We start from the raw sequence: 21170 nt of genomic DNA, 5'->3' as shown, positions 1-21170 counted from the left end.
CCGTCCATAATTGTATATACCAGTGACCTAACCGTGGTTTTTTTTTCTTTCTTTATACATACATACTAGTTACGAGTATACTATCTCTTTATCAACCAGTCTATATATTAGCAGCAGACACAGTACAGTGCGGTAGTTCACGGCTGTGGCTACCTCTGTGTCGGCACTCGGCAGCCCGTCCATAATTGTATATACCACCTAACCGTGGTTTTTTTTTCTTTCTTTATACATACATACTAGTTACGAGTATACTATCTCTTTATCAACCAGTCTATATATTAGCAGCAGACACAGTACAGTGCGGTAGTTCACGGCTGTGGCTACCTCTGTGTCGGCACTCGGCAGCCCGTCCATAATTGTATATACCACCTAACCGTGGTTTTTTTTTCTTTCTTTATACATACATACTAGTTACGAGTATACTATCTCTTTATCAACCAGTCTATATATTAGCAGCAGACACAGTACAGTGCGGTAGTTCACGGCTGTGGCTACCTCTGTGTCGGCACTCGGCAGCCCGTCCATAATTGTATATACCACCTAACCGTGGTTTTTTTTTCTTTCTTTATACATACATACTAGTTACGAGTATACTATCTCTTTATCAACCAGTCTATATATTAGCAGCAGACACAGTACAGTGCGGTAGTTCACGGCTGTGGCTACCTCTGTGTCGGCACTCGGCAGCCCGTCCATAATTGTATATACCACCTAACCGTGTTTTTTTTTTCTTTCTTTATACATACATACTAGTTACGAGTATACTATCTCTTTATCAACCAGTCTATATATTAGCAGCAGACAGAGTGTTTAGTGCCGCCGCTCACCTTGTCAGCAATCGGCGTACGAGGTTACATCCAGAAAATGTGGAGAAGATGATCATTAAAATGAATTATAATCAATTCCTCCGCGGAGACAATGACCAGCAGCAATTGCCTCCACAAAGTACACAGGGAGCTGAGATGGTGGATTCCAGTGGGGACGAATTGATAATCTGTGAGGAGGGGGATGTACACGGTGATATATCGGAGGGTGAAGATGAGGTGGACATCTTGCCTCTGTAGAGCCAGTTTGTGCAAGGAGAGATTAATTGCTTCTTTTTTGGGGGGGGTCCAAACCAACCCGTCATATCAGTCACAGTCGTGTGGCAGACCCTGTCACTGAAATGATGGGTTGGTTAAAGTGTGCATGTCCTGTTTTGTTTATACAACATAAGGGTGGGTGGGAGGGCCCAAGGACAATTCCATCTTGCACCTCTTTTTTCTTTTCTTTTTCTTTGCATCATGTGCTGATTGGGGAGGGTTTTTTGGAAGGGACATCCTGCGTGACACTGCAGTGCCACTCCTAGATGGGCCCGGTGTTTGTGTCGGCCACTAGGGTCGCTAATCTTACTCACACAGTCAGCTACCTCATTGCGCCTCTTTTTTTCTTTGCGTCATGTGCTGTTTGGGGAGGGTTTTTTGGAAGGGACATCCTGCGTGACACTGCAGTGCCACTCCTAGATGGGCCCGGTGTTTGTGTCGGCCACTAGGGTCGCTAATCTTACTCACACAGTCAGCTACCTCATTGCGCCTCTTTTTTTCTTTGCGTCATGTGCTGTTTGGGGAGGGTTTTTTGGAAGGGACATCCTGCGTGACACTGCAGTGCCACTCCTAGATGGGCCCGGTGTTTGTGTCGGCCACTAGGGTCGCTAATCTTACTCACACAGTCAGCTACCTCATTGCGCCTCTTTTTTTCTTTGCGTCATGTGCTGTTTGGGGAGGGTTTTTTGGAAGGGCCATCCTGCGTGACACTGCAGTGCCACTCCTAGATGTGCCCGGTGTTTGTGTCGGCCACTAGGGTCGCTAATCTTACTCACACAGCTACCTCATTGCGCCTCTTTTTTTCTTTGCGTCATGTGCTGTTTGGGGAGGGTTTTTTGGAAGGGCCATCCTGCGTGACACTGCAGTGCCACTCCTAGATGGGCCCGGTGTTTGTGTCGGCCACTAGGGTCGCTAATCTTACTCACACAGCTACCTCATTGCGCCTCTTTTTTTCTTTGCGTCATGTGCTGTTTGGGGAGGGTTTTTTGGAAGGGACATCCTGCGTGACACTGCAGTGCCACTCCTAGATGGGCCCGGTGTTTGTGTCGGCCACTAGGGTCGCTAATCTTACTCACACAGTCAGCTACCTCATTGCGCCTCTTTTTTTCTTTGCGTCATGTGCTGTTTGGGGAGGGTTTTTTGGAAGGGACATCCTGCGTGACACTGCAGTGCCACTCCTAGATGGGCCCGGTGTTTGTGTCGGCCACTAGGGTCTCTAATCTTACTCACACAGCTACCTCATTGCGCCTCTTTTTTTCTTTGCGTCATGTGCTGTTTGGGGAGGGTTTTTTGGAAGGGCCATCCTGCGTGACACTGCAGTGCCACTCCTAGATGGGCCCGGTGTTTGTGTCGGCCACTAGGGTCGCTAATCTTACTCACACAGTCAGCTACCTCATTGCGCCTCTTTTTTTCTTTGCGTCATGTGCTGTTTGGGGAGGGTTTTTTGGAAGGGCCATCCTGCGTGACACTGCAGTGCCACTCCTAGATGGGCCCGGTGTTTGTGTCGGCCACTAGGGTCGCTAATCTTACTCACACAGCTACCTCATTGCGCCTCTTTTTTTCTTTGCGTCATGTGCTGTTTGGGGAGGGTTTTTTGGAAGGGCCATCCTGCGTGACACTGCAGTGCCACTCCTAGATGGGCCCGGTGTTTGTGTCGGCCACTAGGGTCGCTAATCTTACTCACACAGCTACCTCATTGCGCCTCTTTTTTTCTTTGCGTCATGTGCTGTTTGGGGAGGGTTTTTTGGAAGGGACATCCTGCGTGACACTGCAGTGCCACTCCTAGATGGGCCCGGTGTTTGTGTCGGCCACTAGGGTCGCTTATCTTACTCACACAGCGACCTCGGTGCAAATTTTAGGACTAAAAATAATATTGTGAGGTGTGAGGTATTCAGAATAGACTGAAAATGAGTGTAAATTATGGTTTTTGAGGTTAATAATACTTTGGGATCAAAATGACCCCCAAATTCTATGATTTAAGCTGTTTTTTAGTGTTTTTGGAAAAAAACACCCGAATCCAAAACACACCCGAATCCGACAAAAAAAATTCGGTGAGGTTTTGCCAAAACGCGTTCGAACCCAAAACACGGCCGCGGAACCGAACCCAAAACCAAAACACAAAACCCGAAAAATTTCAGGCGCTCATCTCTAATTTCAAGGAAAGGATTTTGGAATCCAGGGTAAGACTCATACCAGCCACACCAATCACACCGTATAACTTGTGATAACATACCCAGTTAACAGTATGAACAACAACAGAGCATCAACCAACGGATGCCGACATAACATAACCCTTTATTAAGCAATAACTATATACAAGTAATGCAGAAGAAGTCCGCACTTGGGACGGGCGCCCAGCATCCACTACGGACTACGAGAAATAGATTTACCGGTGAGTAAAATCTTATTTTCTCTAACGTCCTAGAGGATGCTGGGGACTCCGTAAGGACCATGGGGATTATACCAAAGCTCCCAAACGGGCGGGAGAGTGCGGATGACTCTGCAGCACCGAATGGGCAAACACAAGGTCCTCCTCAGCCAGGGTATCAAACTTGTAGAATTTGGCAAAAGTGTTTGAACCCGACCAAGTAGCAGCTCGGCAAAGCTGTAATGCCGAGACCCCTCGGTCAGCCGCCCAAGAAGAGCCCACCTTCCTTGTGGAATGGGCTTTTACTGATTTTGGATGCGGCAATCCAGCCGCAGAATGAGCCTGCTGAATCGTGTTATAGATCCAGCGAGCAATCGTTTGCTTTGAAGCAGGAGCACCCAGCTTATTGGATGCATACAGGATAAACAGCGAGTCAGTTTTCCTGACTCCAGCTGTTCTGGCTACATAAATCTTCAAAGCCCTGACTACATCAAGTAACTTGGAATCCTCCAAGTCACGAGTAGCCGCAGGCACCACAATAGGTTGGTTCAAATGAAAAGATGACACCACCTTCGGCAGAAATTGCGGACCAGATAGGGGCTTTTACATGACAAAGCCGCCAATTCTGACACACGCCTAGCCGAAGCTAAGGCCAATAGCATGACCACTTTCTACGTGAGATACTTTAGCTCCACGGTCTTAAGTGGCTCAAACCAGTGAGATTTCAGGAAACTCAACACCACGTTAAGATCCCAAGGTGCCACTGGTGGCACAAAAGGGGGATGAATATGCAGCACTCCCTTTACAAACGTCTGAACCTCAGGAAGTGAAACCAGTTCCTTTTGAAAGAAAATGGATAGGGCCGAAATCTGGACCTTTATGGACCCTAATTTTAAGCCCATAGTCACTGCTGACTCTAGGAAGTGCAGGAACCGGCCCAGCTGGAATTCCTCTGTAGGGGCCTTCCTGGCCTCACACCAAGCAACATATTTCCACCATATACGGTGATAATGTTTTGCTGTCACGTCCTTCCTAGCCTTAATCAGCGTAAGAATAACTTAATCCGGAATGCCTTTTTCCGCTAAGATCCGGCGTTCAACCGCCATGCCGTCAAACGCAGCCGCGGTAAGTCTTGGAACAGACAGGGCCCCTGTTGCAACAGATCCTGTCTGAGAGGCAGAGGCCATGGGTCCTCTGTGAACATTTCTTGCAGTTCCGGGTACCAAGTCCTTCTTGGCCAATCCGGAACAATGAGTATTGTTCTCACTCCTCTTTTTCTTACGATTCTCAGCACCTTGGGTATGAGAGGAAGAGGAGGAAACACATAGACCGACTGGAACACCCACGGTGTTACTAGTGCGTCCACAGCTATCGCCTGAGGGTCTCTTGACCTGGCGCAATACCTTTGTAGCTTTTTGTTGAGGCGGGATGCCATCATGTCCACCTGTGGCAGTTCCCATCGATTTGTAATCTGTGTGAAGACTTCTTGATGAAGTCCCCACTCTCCCGGGTGGAGGTCGTGCCTGCTGAGAAAGTCTGCTTCCCAGTTGTCCACTCCCGGAATGAACACTGCTGACAGTGCTTGCACGTGATTCTCCGCCCAACGAAGAATTCTGGTGGCTTCCACCATCGCCACCCTGCTTCTTGTGCCGCCCTGGCGGTTTACATGGGCCACTGCAGTGGTGATGTCTGACTGAATCAGCACCGGTTGGTTGCGAAGCAGCGGCTCCGCTTGACTCAGGGCTTTGTATATGGCCCTTAGTTCCAGGATATTTATGTGCAGACAAGTCTCCTGACTTGACCACAGCCCTTGGAAGTTTCTTCCCTGAGTGACTGCCCCCCATCCTCGGAGGCTTGCATCCGTGGTCTCCAGGACCCTGTCCTGTATGCCGAACCTGCGGCCCTCGAGAAGGTGAGCACTCTGCAGCCACCACAGAAGAGACACCCTGGCCCTGGGGGATAGGGTGATCAGCCGATGCATCTGAAGATGCGATCCGGACCACTTGTCCAACAGATCCCATTGAAAGGTCCTCGCATGGAACCTGCCGAAGGGAATGGCCTCGTATGATGCCACCATCTTTCCCAGGACTCGCGTGCAGTGATGCACCGACACCTGTTTTGGTTTTAAGAGGTCTCTGACCAGAGTCACGAGTTCCTGAGCCTTCTCCGCCGGGAGAAACACCACCTTCTGGTCCGTGTCCAGAATCATGCCCAGGAAGGGCAGACGCGTCAAAGAAATCAGCTGCGACTTGGGAATATTCAGAATCCAGCCATGCTGTTGCAACACTTCCTGAGAGTGTGCTACGCTGATCAACAACTGCTCTCTGGACCTCGCCTTTATGAGGAGATCGTCCAAGTATGGGATAATTGTGACTCCTTGCTGTCGTAGGAGCACCATCATTTCCGCCATTACCTTGGTAAATATTCTCGGTGCCGTGGACAGACCAAACGGCAACGTCTGGAATTGGTAATGACAGTCCTGTACCACAAATCTGAGGTACTCCTGATGAGGTGGATAAATGGGGACATGCAGGTAAGCATCCTATATGTCCAGAGACACCATAAAATCCCCCTCTTCCAGGCTTGCAATGACCGCTCTGAGCGATTCCATCTTGAACTTGAACCTTTTCAGGTAAATGTTCAGGGACTTTAAATTCAAAATGGGTCTGACTGAACCGTCCGGTTTCGGTACCACAAACATTGTGGAATAGTAACCCCTTCCCTGTTGAAGGAGGGGAACCTTTACCACCACCTGCTGGAGATATAACTTGTGAATTGCCGCTAACAGTACCTCCCTTTCTATAGGGGAAGCTGGCAGGGCCGATTTGAGGTAACGGTGAGGGGGCATCACTTCGAATTCCAGCTGGTATCCCTGAGACACAATCTGTATAGCCCAGGGATCCACCTGTGAGCGAACCCACTGGTGGCTGAAATTTCGGAGACGCGCCCCCACCGCTCCCGGCTCCGCCTGTGGAGCCAGAGGCGTCATGCGGTGGATTTAGTGGAAGCCGGGGAGGACTTCTGTTCCTGGGAACTAGCTGTATTGTGCAGCTTCTTTCCTCTACCCCTGCCTCTGGCAAGAAAGGACGCACCTCTGACTTTCTTGCCTTTTTGTGATCGAAAGGACTGCATTTGGTAATACGGTGCTTTCTTAGGCTGTGAGGGAATATATGGCAAAAAATTTGACTTTCCAGCCGTAGCTGTGGAAACTAGGTCCGAGAGACCGTCCCCAAACAATTCCTCACCCTTATAAGGTAAAACCTCCATGTGCTTTTTTGAGTCGGCGTCACCTGTCCATTGCCGAGTCCACAGGACCCTTCTGGCAGAAATCGACATTGCATTTATTCTAGAGCCTAGTAGGCAAATGTCCCTCTGGGCATCCCTCATATATAGGACAGCGTCTTTTATATGCCCCAGGGTCAGTAAAATAGTATCCTTGTCCAAGGTATCCAGTTCCTCAGACAGAGTATCTGTCCATGCTGCTACAGCACTACACATCCAGGCCGACGCAATTGCCGGCCTCAGTATGGTACCGGAATGTGTATAAACAGACTTCAGGATACCTTCCTGCTTCCTATCCGCAGGATCCTTTAGGGAGGCCGTATCCTGTGACGGCAGGGCCACCTTCTTAGATAAGCGTGTCAAAGCTTTGTCTACCCTAGGGGATGACTCCCAGCGTAACCTGTCCGTTGGCAGGAAAGGATACGCCCATAGGTAACCGTTTGGGAATCTGCACTTTCCTATCAGGAGAATCCCAAGCTTTTTCACATAACTCATTTAACTCATGTGAAGGGGGAAAAGTCAATTCTTGCCTTTTTTCCCCAAACATATAAACCCTCTTGTCAGGGACAGGGTTTACCTCTGAAATGTGCAATACATCCTTCATTGCTATAATCATGTAGCGGATGGCTTTAGCCATTTTAGGCTGCAGCTTTGCATCATCGCCATCGACACTGGAATCAGAATCCGTGTCGTTATCTGTGTCAACAATCTGGGATAGTGGGCGCTTCTGTGACCCTGACGGCCTCTGCGCTGTAGGATCAGGCATGGGTTGAGACCCTGACTGACCCAAGGCTTCAGCTTTATCCAACCTTTTATGTAAGGAGTTTACTTTATCATTTAACACCTTCCACATATCCATCCAATCAGGTGTCGGCGCCGTCGGCGGAGACACCACATTCAACTGCACCTGTTCTGCTTCCACATTGCCTTCCTTGTCAAACATGTCGACACAATCGTACCGACACACCACACACACAGGGGATGCTCTATTTGAGGACAGAATCCCCACAAGGCCTTTTGGAGAAACAGAGAGAGAGTATGCCAGCAGACATCCCAGCGCTATATGACCCAGGAATCACACAGTAACTTAGTGTTTACCCAGTAGCTGCTGTATTTGTGAATTTGCGCTAAATTTATGTGCCCCCCCTCTCTCTTCACCCTCTTTCTACCGTGATTCTGCAGGGGAGAGCCTGGGGAGCTTCCTCTCAGCGGAGCTGTGGAGAGAAAATGGCGCTGGTGAGTGCTGAGGAAGAAGCCCCGCCCCCTCAGCGGCGGGCTTCTGTCCCGCGATTTTGTGAAAAATAATGGCGGGGGCTCATGCAGATATACAGTGCCCAGCTGTATATATGCTCTATTTGCCAGGAGGTACTCAATTGCTGCCCAGGGCGCCCCCCCCTGCGCCCTACAGTGACCGGAGTGTGTGGGTTAGTGAGGGCGCAATGGCGCACAGCTGCAGTGCTTTGCGCTACCTCATCTGAAGACAGGAGTCTTCTGCCGCCGATTTTTATGTCTTTTGCTTCACTCGCCGGCTTCTGTCTTCTGGCTCTGCAAGGGGGACGGCGGCGCGGCTCCGGGAACGGACGACCAAGGGTGAGTTCCTGTGTTCGATCCCTCTGGAGCTAATGGTGTCCAGTAGCCTAAGAAGCGCAACCTATCCGCAGTTGGTAGGTTTGCTTCTCTCCCCTCAGTCCCACGTAGCAGAGAGTCTGTTGCCAGCAGATCTCTCTGAAAATAAAAAAACCTAACAAAATACTTTCTTATTAGCAAGCTCAGGAGAGCTCACTAAAATGCACCCAGCTCCGTCCGGGCACAGATTCTAACTGAGGTCTGGAGGAGGGGCATAGAGGGAGGAGCCAGTGCACACCAGTAGTCTTAATTCTTTCTTAGAGTGTCCAGTCTCCTGCGGAGCCCGTTTATTCCCCATGGTCCTTACGGAGTCCCCAGCATCCACTAGGACGTTAGAGAAAATAAAGTACCAACCAAATCAGCTCATGGTAATTTTTCAAGCGCAGCCTGTAACATGGCAGTTAGGAGCTGCTTAGTTGGTACTTTATCTCTCTCCACTTTATCTGTCTCCAAACTTTGATAAATCTCCACCTCTACAGTATATCAACCTATGGTGATCATTTTACAGGAGTTAAGATCATGCCACCCAAATCTCCCCTCCTGTACTCAACTTGCGTTTGCCATAAATTGCCAATATGAACATCCCGTGATAGGCACTTTTGCTAACACTTTATGCTACAGTATACTATGGTAATGTAATTACTTGTGCATCAAGCATTTTTAGATCCTGAAGTTCTGTTTTCATTCTTTGTTACTATATACTATATGTTCTTTATGTTTGTAGAAGGAGCAGATTCCCATTGCAGTTGTATAGAGCAGAGTTCTCATTAGGTTAAGCTTTTAACTAGAAATGTGTCCTCACTTGCGAGGAGATGTATCAAGTCTTAAAGGGGTCGATTCAATCCACCGACAGTTGAATAGCGCCGGGAGTCAGCTCCCGTCGCTATTCAATTCAGCTCAAGTTAAATCGGCGAAGGCCCATTCTCCCGGACTTAACAGGTTGAATTGTCGGGAGAACGGGCATTCTCCGACTTAACTCCCCGCTGCGATGCTGATTCACGACAGAATCAGCCTCGCGCCGGCCGCGCGGCAGCACTTTTGTCGGATTTCTTCACGACAATTGAGGGTCACTTGTCGCTGTATTGAATAGCACCGGGAGCTAACTCCCGGCGCTATTCAACTGTCTGTGAATTGAATCGACCCCAAAGAGAGTGGTATCCAGATGATAGGTCGACAGTTAAAGGTTGACAAGCAATCGGTCAACACCAAATGGCAGTGGCTTAACTAGAAATTATTCTCCCCCAAGGCAAAAAATGTTTCTGGCATCCCCCCATCGCCATTTGAAAAGAAAAGAATTTGCATGCACCCAGAATGCGCACGCCCCAAAAGGGGCATGGCCTCACTGCACGGGGCGTGGCCTCACTGCGATGGACAAGGCATTGCAGGAAAACACTACCTTATAGCCCAGTTTTGCAACCTGCACGCCCAGACATAGGCGTGCAGGTTGCAATAAACAGTACTGACTAAGGCAAACAAGGCAAGCACAGGTCCAGGCAAAGGTTGGGAATAAGCAGAGATTCCAAAATGCAAGGAACAGTGTATCCACCAGACAACTACAGCAGGGCAGGTGGCTTCTGGCATGCAGAAGCTATAACCAGCAATGCACCAAAGCCCTGACTATGCTGTAACTATTCAGGTAGCCAATCAGAACCCCAGAACAGAAGCATGCCCCCTTGCAATTCATTAGACTGCAGCTGAGAAGCTACACATATAAAGATAGGTTCTTGAGTAGTTGTAGGCACAAAGAAAGTGTCCCAGCTGCTTAATAACAGCCAGGACCTACTGGCAGTGTGGTTGCCTAGCAACTTTCAGGTCCATCAGCCATTGTGGATGGCGTGCTGCTGTGTCCCTGTCATCTGGCAGTGGCCAGGACCAGGATTGGGACCAGCCAGACCTGTGAGCCACATCGGTGGCTCCTAACAGAGACTAGCTCATAACATGGGGTCTGCTACACAATGTTTAGTGACAGGATAATTATGAATTGTGGACAGACACATATTAAACACATTGAAGACAGTATCAGATACGACCAAACTATTATTCCCCGATGGCCCCCCACACACAACCCAGGGATAATTTTACTTGAGGAGGGGGGAGCACTTCCTTAGGGATCCCTGGGCTCAGTGTCGGCCTGGGGCATAAAGGGCCCACCAGGGACATGCAATCACAGGGGCCCACTAAGGGGCGTTGCCATATGCGCCAAGGGGTGTGGCCACATGACCAGAGAAGAGTGGCCAACCATTATAGGCGCCACCTAGCATAGTATATAAAGGAAAAGAGCTCTTTGTCGTTGCCCACTTCAAGCTGTTGTGTATGTGTCTGGGTTACACTGGGAGAGAACAGTAGTATTGTATGTGCCCTGGGATATACATGGAGAGAATAGTAGTATATGCGCCTGGGTTACACCGGGAGAGAACATTAGTGTATGCGCCTTGGTTACTTCGGGGAGAGAACAGCTGTATATGCGCCTGCGTTACACCGGAAGAGAACAGTAGTATACGTGCCTGGATTACACCGGGAGAGAACAGTAGTACACGCGCATGGGTTACATCGGGAGAGAACAGTAGAATATGCGCCTGAGTTACACCAGAAGAGAACAGTAGATAAACATAAAGACCACACTATAGTGCCAGATACAAATAATGTCCCCATTATAGTGCCAGATACACATAAGTAGTGCAGTGCCAGATACACATATGCCCCCAGTAGTGCCAGATACACATATGCCCCCAATAGTGCCAGATACACATATGCCTCCAGTAGTGCAGTGCCAGATACACATACTGCCCCCACAGTGCCAAATACACAGACACTGCCCCCACAGCGCCAGATACACAGATACTGCCCCCACAGTGCCAAATACACAGGTACTGCTACCACAATGCCAGATACACAGATACTGCTCACAGCTGCCGCCTGGACTCTGCTGCTTCTGTGCTTGGGGGCAGGGGAGGAGGGTGCCGCGCGTGCCTGAAGGCAATCAGTACCCCTTTGGGGGGCCGAGGTTGGCCTAGCATCCTCAGATATTTTAGATTACCTGGCCACACAGAGGAAAAAGCCGGGAAGGTGGCATTCACTGCTGTATTTGGTTGGCGCACTATAGTGGAAGCCAAAACCGCCGCCGCCCTCCCCCTCTGTCATTCACTGATGTATTGGAGGCTGCACTATAGAGGGAGCTGGGAGCCGCAACACGCGCCCCTCCCCCCACTGCCTGCTGCCCGAACTTATGCCCACGGCCCACACTCACTAGCTCCAGGGCATGCCTCCTCCTCCTCCAGATCGTGCCGGCGGGATACTCCTGACGGTGCGGGGCAGTGCAGCGTCAGTCCAATACAACCGCAGTGCTCCTCTGGGAACGGAGCCTGCTGGCTGCTGACTGGTTAAGCCCCGCACCCTGCAGAAGAGAGCATGGCTACAAACTATCGGGGCCCACCGGTGAATCACTCGGTACCCCGGCAGGCCAGTTCGAGCCTGCCTGGGCTGACAAGTTTGGGGCTGGTTGCTGTTATGGCAGGGGGAACCCATGGTGTGTGTTTTCCTGCTATAGTGTCAGCCTATTGCTGGTTATTGGAAATAAGGGGGAGCTCACACCATTTCCCCCCCCTATTTTTCTATACCAGTCTAGACTTAAAGGTCAAGTGCTGGTTATGGATTTTTGGAGATTCCACAATTGTTAAAAAAATTTTGAGCCATTTCTAAACATCTTAAGTGAAGAAAGCCCGTGAAGATCATTGTGATCTGCGCAGTGCTCCCACGCCGCAGCAAACGGATGGTGGGTTTGCTGCTAGATCTGCTAAGGCAGCGGTTCTCAAACTCGGTCCTCAGGACCCCACACAGTGCATGTTTTGCAGGTGCACAGGTGTATTAATTAATCACTGACACATTTTAAAAGGTCCACAGGTGGAGTTAATTATGTCACTTGTGATTCTGTGAGGAGACCTGCAAAACATGCACCGTGTGGGGTCCTGAGGACCGAGTTTGAGAACCTGTGTGCTAAGGAATGGGTTGAAATCCGATGGGTATCGACGTTGAATTTTAAATGACAGTCAAAACGATCCATATAATAATGTTGGTTTTTAAGACTGCAATTGCACGTCAATCCCCGTCAGTTTCCATCTGATGGCAGTACCAATATTTAGTAAATTTATGCCTGAATCTGTATATGACGAGCTTAGGGTGTGAATTAGTGTAAGGTGCATAGTGTTTGCTTCCAAATGTGTGTATACTGTATAGTGGAGAAGGTTTCTGTCATTTAATTTTGGAAATCCATCATGTGATTTGATGAAAAGCAATGGCAAGTATAGACAGCAGGGGGTATATTTACTAAAAGTCCATTTGTGTTCGATTTTTAATTGATTCTGTGTTTCAGGGTCTAAATCACACATTTACTAGCTGATGATTTTTTACATCCTTTTAAAAAAAAGTATATAAAAAATCATCTGTTAGTAAATGTGGGATTTAGTGATATATATTTACTAAAAATTGATCTGGGTCGATTTTTGGTCGATGTGTGATCGATGTTTGGTCGATGTTGTATTTCAGGGTTTAAATTCCAGATGATTTTTGACAATTTTTTTTAAACAATGTCACAAATCATCTGTTGGTAAATTGTGTGATATGGACCCTTAAACACAAAATCGATCAAAAATCGACCAAAATCGATTTTTAGTAAATATACTCCCAAATGGTCTGTTAGCTAAATGTAATGTTATCTATGAGCAATGTTGCTATCCATGTTTGTGTCACTGTTGTGTTTTTTCATGGACAGTTATAATATTTACATACATGTCTGATTATTAAAAAACTGTGTGCACATACAGTATTATTCTGGGATACTTACATCTGTATCACCGTATGCAGATTACAGTATAAACAATGTCCTGTAATATTATTTGTATCACATGATAATCACAGTACTGAATGCGCAGTATAGTACTATGGGGGTAATTCAGATCTGATTGCTTCTGTCCTTTTTCGCGACGGGATGGTGCGAAAAATCTGAACACATGGGCGTTCGCACGGAGTTTGACAGGAAGAGGCCATCCGTGGGTGACAACTTACCGTTTTCCAGGAGTGTCCGGAAAAACGCAGGCGGGACCGAGCGTTTGAAGGGAGGGTGTCTGACGTCAGCTCCGGCCCCGATCAGCAGGATTCCATCGCAGCGGCTGAGTAAATCCTGGGCTGCGCAGAAACTGCACAAACTGATTTTTGTGCAGCTCTGCTGCAGAAGCGAATGCACACTTGCACAGGCTTTTCCCCTACCCCTGTAGGCAGCGACTATCTGATCGCAGGGCAGCAAAAAACGCAGCCCAGCGATCAGATCTGAATTAGGCCCTATGTATGTTACATACATTACTATTTTTTTTTTGTGTGCAACGTTACGAAGCATTACATTAGTACAAGTTTATGGCTGATCATATACAATGATACAATACACAGTAAATTCAGTGTCTTATGTTACAGATGGTCTTTGTAGAACTGAAAATGCTGCAGACATATTTTTAAGGGTTGCCTGGGCAACAAATTGCGCTATAGAAATATACATTCATTAATTGATGTATAAGTGGGTGTTTCACTAATGAATGCTGTGTGTTAATAGTACTGTAGTTATCTGACATTAGGCAACACTGCGGTAAAAAGGTCTGCAATGCACATATTGGTGAACACCACAGCTGTAACCTTGATGGGTTGGTTACATACAGTACATTGGCAATTGACACCATTATCAACTTAACCATAACAAACGCCTCATTGGCAACATATCGAAAAGGAAAATGTAAATGTATGTCTTACGTGTATAGATTATGTGTACTTTCTCGGCAAGTGTGTATGCCAGCGGCGACGAGCGTTGCGCGGCCCCACTGGTCGTTAACGACCCTCACTGTCGGCCGTGCATGCAGCTCAATTTGGACTGTTGTCCAAGAGCTGCCTGCGCGGCCCAGCCGCGGCGTGATGTCACTTAGCGATATGGTTGTCATATCGCTCAGTGTGTATGCACTGCCGCCGACCGCCCGGCACGGGAGGGGGTAACACTAGGCGACGTCGCTCATAGAGCACATCGCCTAGTGTTTACCCACCTTAAAATAATAATAAATAATAAATAAAAATGCCTCACTGTATGTTTTTTGTACAGTGAGTGTCGGACTGGGATATGAACAGCCCACCACGGGAATTCAGTGGTAGAGGCCCATGCTAAAGGGTGTGGCCAGTGGGGCAGTGGACAGACATCCCAAAAGTTTGGCTAACCATTAGAGAGTACATGGTCTGGGCCTCTTGATAAATATATTTATAGTAAAAACTGCTAGTGCATGCGTGAAAATAAGATTTTACTTACCGGTAAATCTATTTCTCGTAGTCCGTAGAGGATGCTGGGACTCCGTAAGGACCATGGGGAATAGACGGGCTCCGCAGGAGATAGGGCACTTTAAGAAAGCTTTGGACTCTAGGTGTGCACTGGCTCCTCCCTCTATGCCCCTCCTCCAGACCTCAGTTAGGGAAACTGTGCCCAGAGGAGATGGACAGTACGAGGAAGGATTTTTGTAAATCTAAGGGCAAGATTCATACCAGCCACACCAATCACACCGTATAACTTGTGATAAACTTACCCAGTTAACAGTATGAACAACAACATAGCCACGGTTCCACCGAAAAACTATAACATAACCCTTATGTAAGCAATAACTATATACAAGTCTTGCAGAAGAAGTCCGCACTTGGGACGGGCGCCCAGCATCCTCTACGGACTACGAGAAATAGATTTACCGGTAAGTAAAATCTTATTTTCTCTAACGTCCTTGAGGATGCTGGGACTCCGTAAGGACCATGGGGATTATACCAAAGCTCCCAAACGGGCGGGAGAGTGCGGATGACTCTGCAGCACCGATTGAGCAAACAGGAGGTCCTCCTCAGCCAGGGTATCAAACTTATAGAACTTTGCAAAGGTGTTTGTCCCCGACCAAGTAGCTGCTCGGTACAACTGTAATGCCGAGACCCCTCGGGCAGCCGCCCAAGAAGAGCCCACTTTTCTAGTGGAGTGGGCCTTAACCGATTTCGGTAACGGCAATCCTGCCGTAGAATGAGCCTGCTGAATTGTGTTACAGATCCAGCGAGCAATAGTCTGCTTTGAAGCAGGAGCGCCAACCTTGTTGGCCGCATACAGAACGAACAAAGCTTCAGTCTTCCTGATTCTAGCCGTTCTGGTCACATAAATCTTCAAAGCCCTGACTACATCCAGGGACTCGGAATCCTCCAAGTCCCGTGTAGCCACAGGCACGACAATAGGTTGGTTCACATGAAAAGATGAGACCACTTTTCGCAGAAAGTGAGGGCGAGTACTCAACTCTGCCCTATCCACGTGAAAAACCAAGAATGGGCTTTTATGTGATAAAGCCGCCAATTCGGAAACACGTCTTGCCGAAGCTAACGCCAACAACATGACCACTTTCCACGTGAGGTATTTCAACTCCACAGTTTTGAGTGGTTCAAACCAAGGTGACTTGAGGAAATGTAACACCACGTTAAGATCCCAAGGCGCCACCGGAGGCACAAAGGGAGGCTGAATATGCAGCACTCCCTTCACAAAGGTCTGTACTTCAGGAATAGAGGCCAATTCTCTTTGAAAGAAAATGGATAAGGCCGAAATCTGGACCTTTATGGACCCTAATTTTAGGCCCAAAGTCACTCCTGTTTGAAGGAAGTGAAGTAGACGGCCCAAATGGAACTCCTCCGTAGGAGCAGCTCTGGCCTCACACCTAGAAACATATTTCCGCCATATACGGTGATAATGTTTTAACGTCACGTCTTTCCTAGCCCTGATCAGGGTAGGAATGACTTCCTCCGGAATCCCTTTTTCCGCTAGGATCCGGCGTTCAACCGCCATGCCGTCAAACGCAGCCGCGGTAAGTCTTGGAACAGACAGGGCCCCTGCTGCAGCAGGTCCTGCCTTAGAGGAAGAGGCCACGGATCCCCTGCGAGCAACTCTTGCAGCTCCGGATACCAAGTCCTCCGTGGCCAATCCGGAACAATGAGTATTGTTCTGACCCTGCTTCTTCGTATTATTCTCAACACCTTGGGTATGAGAGGAAGAGGAGGAAACACATAGACCGATCTGAACACCCAAGGTGTCACCAGAGCGTCTACCGCTACCGCCTGAGGGTCCCTTGACCTGGCGCAATACCGCTTTAGCTTTTTGTTGAGACGGGATGCCATCATGTCGATTTGAGGCAGTCCCCAACGATCTGTGATCTGTGCGAAGACTTCTTGATGAAGTCCCCACTCTCCCGGATGCAGGTCGTGCCTGCTGAGGAAGTCCGCCTCCCGGTTGTCCACCCCCGGGATGAACACCGCTGACAGCGCGTTTACATGGCCTTCCGCCCAGCGTAGAATCCTGGTCACTTCTGCCATGACCATTCTGCTCCTTGTTCCGCCTTGGTGGTTTATATGAGCCACTGCCGTGACATTGTCTGACTGAATCAGAACCGGTTTTCTCCGAAGCAATTCCTCCGCTGGACGCAGGGCGTTGTATATGGCCCTCAACTCCAGGACGTTGATGTGGAGACAAGACTCTAGGCTTGACCAGAGACCTTGGAAATTTCTTCCCAGTGTCACTGCTCCCCAGCCTCGGAGGCTTGCGTCCGTGGTCACCAGGACCCAGTCCTGAATGCCGAACCTGTGACCTTCTAGTAGGTGAGCACTGTTCAGCCACCACAGGAGAGATACCCTGGTCCTGGGAGACAGTGTGATCCTTTGATGCATTTGTAAATGGGACCCGGACCACTTGTCCAAGAGGTCCCATTGAAAAGTCCTCGCATGGTACCTGCCGAAAGGGATGGCCTCGTAGGAAGCCACCATCTTCCCCAGGACCCGCGTGCAATGATGCACTGAAACCTTTTTTGGTTTTAATAGGTTCCTGACCATGGCTATGAGTTCCTGAACCTTTTCGATCGGAAGAAAAACCTTTTTCTGGTCTGTGTCTAGAATCGGCCCCAAAAAGGTCAGACGCGTTGTAGGGACTAGCTGGGACTTCGGTATATTGAGAATCCAGCCGTGTATCTGCAACGTCTTCATGGACAGAGACACGCTGTCCAGCAACCTCTCCCGAGATCTCGCCTTTATGAGGAGATCGTCCAAGTATGGGATAATTGTGACCCCCTGCCTGCGCAGGAGCACCATCATTTCCGCCATTACCTTGGTGAAAATTCTCGGGGCCGTGAAAAGCCCAAACGGCAACGTCTGAAATTGGTAGTGACAGTCCTGCACTGCAAATCTCAGGAACGCCTGATGCGGGGGGAATATCGGAACATTTATTTATTTATTTATTAACAGTATCTTATATAGCGCAGCATATTCCGTTGCGCTTTACAATTAGAACAACAGTAATAGAACAAAACTGGGTAAAAACAGACAGACATAGAGGTAGGAAGGCCCTGCTCGCAAGCTTACAATCTATAGAACATGAAGGTAAGCATCCTTTATGTCCAGGGACACCATCCAATCCCCCCCCCCCCCCTCCAGGCTGGCGATGACCGCCCTGAGTGATTCCATTTTGAACTTGAACCTCTTCAAGTACAGGTTCAGAGATTTCAGGTTTAAAATGGGTCTGACCGAACCGTCCGGTTTCGGGACCACAAACAGGGTTGAGTAATATCCCTCTCCTTGCTGGAGATGAGGAACTGTGACAATCACCTGTTGAATATACAATTTTTGGATTGCTGCCAACACTAGCTCCCTCTCTGACGGGGAAGCCGGCAGAGCCGATTTGAAAAATCGGCGAGGAGGCAAGTCTTCGAATTCCAGCCTGTATCCCTGAGAAACAATCTCTAATGCCCAGGGATCCACCTGCGAGTGAACCCAGACATGGCTGAAAAATCGAAGACGAGCACCCACCAGATCTGCCTCCCCTCGGAAAGCCCCAGCGTCATGCGGTGGACTTTGCAGACGCAGGGGAGGACTTCTGCTCTTGGGAACTAGCTGTGTGCAGCTTTTTCCCCCTGCCTTTCCCTCTGGCAACAAAGGATGATCCACGTACCTTCTTGTTTTTATTGGAACGAAAGGACTGCATTTGATAATGAGGTGCCTTTTTTGTATGCTGCGGGGGGACATAAGGTAAGAAATTTGACTTACCAGCCGTAGCCGTAGAGACAAGATCCGAGAGGCCGTCTCCAAACAACTCCACCCCTTTGTAAGGCAAGGACTCCATATGCCGCTTTGAATCGGCATCTCCCGTCCACTGTCGGGTCCACAAGAGCCGCCTAGCAGAAATAGACATAGCATTTATTCTGGAGCTTAATAAACAAATGTCTCTCTGAGCATCCCTCATATACAAGGCAGCATCTCTGATATGCTCTATGGTCATTTGAATGACGTCCCTATCTAAGGTGTCAATTTCCGTAGATAAGGAATCTGCCCATGCCACAACCGCACTACAAACCCAGGCCGACGCCATAGCCGGTCGAGCAATAGTACCGGAATGATTGTAAATGTGCTTTAAGGTAATTTCCTGCCTGCGATCAGCAGGTTCCTTGAGGGAAGCCGTATCCTGAGAAGGCAGTGCCACCTTTTTGGACAAACGTGTCAGCGCCTTGTCAACTTTTGGCGAAGATTCCCAGCGTATCCTATCAGTTTGTGGAAAAGGATACGCCATGAGAATCCTTTTGGGAACTTGTGGTCTCCTATCCGGAGATTCCCAAGCCTTTTCGCACAAGTCACTTAATTCAAATAAGGATGGAAAAGTGACTTCAGGCTTTTTCCCTTTATACATGTGTACCCTCGTGTCAGGGACAGGGGGTTCCTCAGTAATATGCAAAACCTCTTTAATGGCAATAATCATGTACCGTATACCCTTAGCCACCTTTGGCTGTAATTTTGCATCTACATAGTCGACACTAGAGTCAGTATCTGTGTCGGTATCTGTGTCATCGATTTGGGATATGGTGCGCTTCTGAGACCCCGAAGGACCTGGCGCCCCAGGGACAGGCATGGACTGGCTACCTGACTGATCCCTAGCTTCTGCCTTGTCTAATCTTTTATGCAATAGATTGACATTTGCATTCAAGACATTCAGCATATCCACCCATTCCGATGTCGGCGTTGCCGACGGCGACCTGACATTCAAGCACTCCCCCTCCACATTAAGCGAGCCTTCCTCGTCAAACATGTCGACACACGCGTACCGACACACTTCACACACACAGGGAACCCCTTTCCTGAAGACAGTATCCCTGTCAAGGCCCTTTGGAGAGACAGAGAGAGAGTATGCCAGCACACACCCCAGCGCAATAACCCTGGAGACCAACATAAAATGTTTTTCCCCAGCAGCGCTGTATAATATGTAAACCACCAATTATGTGCCCCCCCCCCTCTCTTTTAAGCACCCTTTCACCGTGTGTAAGCAGGGGAGAGTCCGGGGAGCTTCCTCTCAGCAGTGCTGTGGAGAGAAAATGGCGCTGGTGAGTGCTGAGGGAGAAGCCTCGGCGGCGGGCTTCTGTCCCGCTCAAACTTAGTAAAATATGGCGGGGGCTCTTTTATATACATGTACAGAGCCCACCTGTACATGTATATAGTCTTTTTGCCATGCAGAGGTTTATATTGCTGCCCAGGGCGCCCCCCCCCCCCCCCCCCCCCCTGCGCCCTGCACCCTTACAGTGACCAGAGTACGTGAGGTGTATGGGAGCAATGACGCACAGCTGCAGTGCTGTGCGTTACCTCAGTGAAGCTGAAGGCTTCTCCCGCCTGACAAATTCTGTCTTCTGTACTTCTAGCTCTGTGAGGAGAACGGCGGCGCCGCTCCGGGGGGTGGACGCCCAGTAAGAACCTGCGTTCACCCCCTCTGGAGCTAATGGTGTCCAGTAGCCGAGGAAGCAGAGCCTATCTTTGACAAGAAGGTCTGCTCCTCTCTCCTCAGTCCCTCGTTGCAGGGAGCCTGTTGCCAGCAGTGCTCCCTGTGAAAAAGTAGTGAAAGGTAGAAAAAAAAATCCAAACAAAAATGCTTCTAGGCAAAGAACTCTGGAGAGCTCTCTGCAGTGCACCCATCTTGCTCTGGGCACAGTGTAAAACTGAGGTCTGGAGGAGGGGCATAGAGGGAGGAGCCAGTGCACACCCAGAGTCCAAAGCTTTCTTAAAGTGCCCTATCTCCTGCGGAGCCCGTCTATTCCCCATGGTCCTTACGGAGTTCCAGCATCCTCAAGGACGTTAGAGAAATTAACAGCAACGCCCTATAGAAAATACGTTATAATTCTGTGCAGTAAAATGCAGAACTATAATGTATACATTATAGTTTTGTGCAGTAAAATGTAATTTATGTATAATTTATCATTCAAGTGCATTAGGATAGAGTCTGGAACCTGGTCCCTAGAGGAGGAGGAGGGCCCACAGGCAGTGTTCCCCTGTGGGTCAGTCAGACCCCTGTGTACTGGTGTTTGTTCTTTATCACAAATATACTATAATGTGTGCTACATTTTATTTCTATTTTATGCTATCTTTCTCCTAATGCTGAAAGTTTGTTCAAATTTAGAAAAGCCTGCAAACCAATGGGGGAACAATTAGGATAACTGTTCTACAGCTGTGACCCAATCAGATTGGAACTGCTATTTTTTTAGTACAGTTTAAACAAGAGTAAATGTTTGATTGGTGTTTTCAGTATGACAATATTTTCTACACAGTGACCTGTTCTTATAATTGTCCACATAATGTATAGTTTATTATAGTGATCCAGCATTGTACATGGAGCAGCAGCAGCAGCAGCAGCACAGCAATTTATTTTGGATGTTTCATGCTCCATTTACTTGTGTTCACTGCAATGTAAGGGATGAGGA

The 21170-nt window shown here is 48.6% G+C and overlaps 1 protein-coding gene across 1 annotated transcript in view; it reads left to right on the top strand.

The window, feature by feature from the left end:
• The window catches only part of GPM6A (glycoprotein M6A), a 334890-nt gene that overhangs the window by 268196 nt on the left and 45524 nt on the right, over window positions 1–21170 (top strand). The window lies entirely within an intron of this gene.

The sequence above is a fragment of the Pseudophryne corroboree genome, chromosome 1 (assembly GCF_028390025.1).
Source record: "Pseudophryne corroboree isolate aPseCor3 chromosome 1, aPseCor3.hap2, whole genome shotgun sequence".
Classification (NCBI taxonomy): domain Eukaryota; kingdom Metazoa; phylum Chordata; class Amphibia; order Anura; family Myobatrachidae; genus Pseudophryne; species Pseudophryne corroboree.
Note: the sequence above shows the minus strand (reverse complement) of the source record. Positions and strands in the feature narration are given on the sequence as shown.